Below are 5,000 nucleotides of genomic sequence, written 5' to 3' on the forward strand. Positions count from 1 at the left end.
ACAAATAAATATTCATTCAGTAAAATCAGTTCAGTTTAAAAGTCTTTACTAAAACAGTCTCTTTGTGCAGGACCGGGGTGAGCCACTATCAAGCTGGCACCACCTCGCTCCCCAGAAGTCGCGATTCTTCAGTGTCGGGGCTCAGCGGAGATCCTCCCCTGTGCCCGCTGCTCCTTTCTTGGTTGCGGTCTTGCCGGGTGCATCTACGGGAGCCAGTGACCGTGGTGGTCTGGACCCCCCTGCGTGTGACCCCGGTCCCCTCCTCCGAATGTCGGCGTGCGGTGTCCCCTGCAGCGATGATGTGACCAGCGCAGATAGAGCGTGCAGGGGCACCGTCACTCGCTTCCCCACCAGCAGGTTGCGGGAGGTCCACAGGGCGGCCTTCACGCCGTTAAGGGTGAGCCAGAGCGCTGTGAATTCTGCAGCTGGTAGTCGGTCTATGCCCTGGCCCACCCCGTTTACCGCTAGCCGGTAAACAGACGGCTGGACCTCCCCTGCTGGCAGGCTCGGGCATTGCAGGGGACCGGTTATGGCCCACAGGTCCCTCGCCACACTGCACTCCCAGAGCACGTGCCTCACGGTCTCTGGTTCGCCACACCCCGGCCGTGGGCACGTGGGGTTGGATGCCATTCCCCGGGAGTGCATCACGGCCCTGACCGGGAGGATCTCATGGGCCGCCATCCACGACAGGTCTTTGTGCTTGTTCTGGAGAGCGGGGTGGGCTGCGTTCCTCCAAACTGCCTTGGCCTCACTTAGTGTGAGGCCTGGAACTGGGCTCACCTCTTCCCGGTCCTGCACAAGAGAGACAAGAGATTTCGCGTTAGTTAAAACAGTAAAATCTTCTTTCTCTAAATCATATTTTCTTAAAAACTTTCTAATAAAATCATATTCTTTAGAAAGATTAAAAGAGACTGGTGTTCTTAAATCCAATTGTAAAATCTTTAAGCTACGCAAGTACGACCCCATCCAGAACTTTGCCATAACGGCGGTCTTGTTGTCTCTGGAGGGATTCGTCGCATACTTTATGTGTAAAGCAGCGAACTTGCTTCCTAAAAACAGGTGGGGGTCTGGGAGCCCTTTTCCTCCATTCTCCTTTCTCTTCTTCATCACCGCCCTCCTCAGCCTCTCCCACTTGGACCCCCACAGGAAATAAAACACAGCTCTCTCCAATCCTAAAAGAAAAAACTTTGGGGGACTAAAAACAGAACACAACAGTAAAAGCAAAGGTAAAATAACAGCTTTGATTATTAAAACCTTGCCCTCTATTGTCAGCTGTCTTAGTCCCCAGAAACCCAAACGTTGCCTGACTTTCCCTAACGCGTCAGTCCAGTTTCCCCGTCCGCCACCCTCTTCGTCAAATTTGATTCCTAAAATTTTGATATCTTTGTCTTTAAAATCCAAATCCAAGTCGGCGCCTATGTTTCCCCAGGGTCCAAAGAGCTGGGCCTCGGACTTGCTCCTATTGAGCTTAGCGCCCGAGGCCCTTCCATACCAGTCAGTCAAGTCCAGTGCTCTTTGGACCGATAAAACGTCGGAACATAAAAGCGTAACGTCGTCCATGTACAAAGTACAGGTCGCCGTCAGTCCGCCTGGCAAGTCCAGTCCTTTGATCCATTTGTCCTTTCTCAAGATCTGCGCCAGTGGCTCAATGCACGCAACGTACAGGAGCGGAGATAACGAACACCCTTGGCGGACGCCAGAGCGAACTCTGATCGCCTTTGTGAGGTGCCCGTTTACCAGAATTCGACTGCTTATATCTGTGTAAAGCAGGCCCACCCACTTTAAAAACCTCCCAGGGAAACCCATTTTTTGCAGTACCTGGAGCAGGTACTGGTGCGAGACCCGATCGAAGGCTTTTTCAAAGTCTAAATTTAGGACTATGAGCCGAATGTTTCTGTCTCTCGCAAAACAGATGGCGTCTCTGACCAACACTAGGCTGTCGGTGATCCTCCTTCCTGGCACGGCGCAGGCTTGATCCGGGTGGATCACGTCCTCTAAAACAGTCGACATGCGTCTAGATAAAAGTTTACTAAAAAGTTTACAATCAACATTTAAAAGGGTTATTGGTCTCCAGTTTTTTAAGTCGGTCTTGTCTCCTTTTTTGAAAAGTAAAGTAACTATCCCTGACCTAAAACTGTCTGGAAGTCGGTCAAAAGTTTCGAATTCATTAAAAACAGTCAGAATGTCCGTTGATAAAATGTCCCAAAAGGTCAAATAAAATTCCACGGGGAGTCCATCCTCTCCCGGAGTCTTACACTTTTTAAAACCTTTAAGACATTTTAAAATTTCTTCTCCTGTAAAATTTCTTGTTAAAACATCCTGACTTTCTATTTGTTTTTCTAGAAAATTTAAAACCTCTTCCATCGTTTTATTTTGCACACTTTTCTCTTCATAAAGTTCTTGATAAAAACATTCAACTTCTTTTAAAATCCCCTCTGTATTTATTTGTTCCCTCCCATCTTTTGTAATTTTTGTAATCCCTCCCCCCCTAGATAAAATTTTCTTAAAAAAGTAGCGTGTGCATTTCTCACCTTCTTCGACCTCTTTTTCTTTACTTCTTAAAATTGTTCCTTTACTTTTTATTTCATTTAAAACCGACATTTCCCTTTTAAGATCCTTTATTTCTTCACTAAAATCAATGCCTTTATTTAAAAGGTTAAAATATCGTTGTAGTCTTTTTTGCAGCCCCATCATGCGTCGTCTCTCTTTATTCTTTTTTAATCTTCCTATCTTTTTAAAAAACGTCTTTGTCCTTTGTTTTACCATTTCCCACCACTGTGCCCGTGAATCAAAACAGTCTTGGAGGGTCTGCCAGAGACTGTACTGCTCCCTGTAGCTCTTAACTATTTCTTCATCTTGTAACAGGGAGCAGTTCAGTCTCCACAGCCCTCCCCCTACAGTCACACCGGTGGGGAGAGACAGGGTGCACAATAGCATGAGGTGATCAGAAAAACAGAGGGGGGTCAATGTAGCATCAGTCGGCGGGCAGTCTCTTGTGAAAATGTAGTCGATGCGGGAGGCTCGGGCGCAATCACCACTGAACCAGGTGAAGCCCTCCTCCTCTGGATGCATTTTTCTATAACAGTCGACTAGCTTAAAATCCTTAACTAAACCCTGCAATAAAACTGATGTCTTGTCTAGTTTAAAATCATCCCCTACTCTTTTTCTATCTTTTCTTGATAAAACGCAATTAAAATCCCCTCCCACTACTAATGGCACCCTCCCCAGCATGTGGGGCTGCAGGTCTTCTAAAAGTTTATACCTGTCATTTTTGTCGTTAAAACCGTACACGTTAAGAATGTTAAAATCCCTTCCTAAAAAAGTCAAATTTACTAAAAGAGCCCGTCCATCCCTCACCACAGTGCTGCCCTTCACCAAGATGTGAGGGTTCTTTATTAAAATAGCAACACCGTCGGCTCTGTTGTAGTGTGAACCGCTCCAGAGAGAGGGACCGGCAGCCCAGCGCTGCTCCCAATCTCTGTACGTCTTCAGGAACGGTAAAGCACACTCTTGAAGTAAAAACACATCTGACTTTATATCTTTTAAAAGGGACAAGACACTCTCTGCTCTAGTGGAGGCTCTCACACTCCTAACATTGATAGTTGAAATAGTGAGAGCCATGAGCAGTGTAGGTTTTAAAAGACAGGTATATAATTAAAAGACCATGAAGATAAAACAAAAAGACTACATAAATAAAAGATTAAAAAGGCATTTTAAAAATCACATAATTTCTTGTGACACCTGCTCCTCTTTTACCCCCACTGATCTGGGGTTAGGAGGTTGGCCGGTGTCTCCAGCCTCCAGGCCTACAGAGCGAAGCTCTTGTAGAGTCCTGGGTGTGGATGTCTTTAGCTTAAAATGAAGAAAAGACACCTCATTGGGGGATTCATCGGGCCACAGCCGATCCAGACCTTCCGAAGAGGAACTGTCTGGATCCTGTGTAGCCCTCTGTTTCTTCTCTGCCAGTTCTGGCAGAGGAGACCCCGCGGGCCTTTTGCCCACTTGAGCATTGGGGAGCGAGCCATCAGACCCACTCCCACTGGAGGCCACACTCACCTCCGGCACCGTGATCAAGGAGGAAGTGCTTTCTTCCTCCTCTAGCTGCTGCTGCCCAACCATTTCCTTTTCCTGTGCTAATTGGGAGGGGGTGGCCTCCAGTTCCTGCTCTGACTCTGCCCGGATGTTAGCTCCGCCCTCTGATTCTTGGCCAATCCCTGGGGCTGGCTGAAGATTTGAATCTCCCGCCAAAACCCCAGGGACCGCCCCCTCCTCCTCCCCTACTTTCTCCTTCTCCTTCTCCTTCTCCCCCTCACCATGCTGCCTGGCAGCCATTTTGTTAGCTTTTAGCTTGTTGGCAAAAGATTTGGGGCAATCTCTGTAGAGATGGGAAGATTCTCCACAAAGATTACACCGTCTGCCATTGGTACACTCCTCAAAAGTGTGCCCAATTTCTCTACACTTCCCACACACGATTTCCTGGCACGCTTCAGCTAGATGCCCAAACTTGCCGCACTTGCGACAGAGTTTGGGCATTCCTTGGTAATAAATGTAGCCGCGATTTTCGCCCAACACTATCATAGACGGTATCTGTCTCAGGCCTAGGTAACTGCTCGGGTCTTCCCATTGTTTAATGGGAATTCGCCACGAGCAGTTCCAAATGCCGTCCTCGTCCAAAACCTTAATAGGGGGGCTTTTCACGGTGCAAAATCTGGCCAGCCATGTAACAATGTCCTCTCCAGTCACAGTTTCATTGAACATTCTGACAATCACCACCTTGTGAGAATTGTCAGAAAGTTTCTCAACTTTAAACATGGAGAACTGGTCTTTAACAGTCTCAAGCCTAGTCCAAAAATCTTTCAAGAGGGAAGCCGAGCAAAAACTAACGTCAAATCCTTTATTTCCGGGCAGAGTCATTAAGCAGTTCAGGTCTTTGGGCGAGAAGTTGAGGGTCTTTTGGATTAGCTTCCTGGAGAAGTCCAACCTAGACATCTCCAGGAGCT

This window comes from Salminus brasiliensis, chromosome 25 (assembly GCF_030463535.1).
Source record: "Salminus brasiliensis chromosome 25, fSalBra1.hap2, whole genome shotgun sequence".
Lineage (NCBI taxonomy): Eukaryota > Metazoa > Chordata > Actinopteri > Characiformes > Bryconidae > Salminus > Salminus brasiliensis.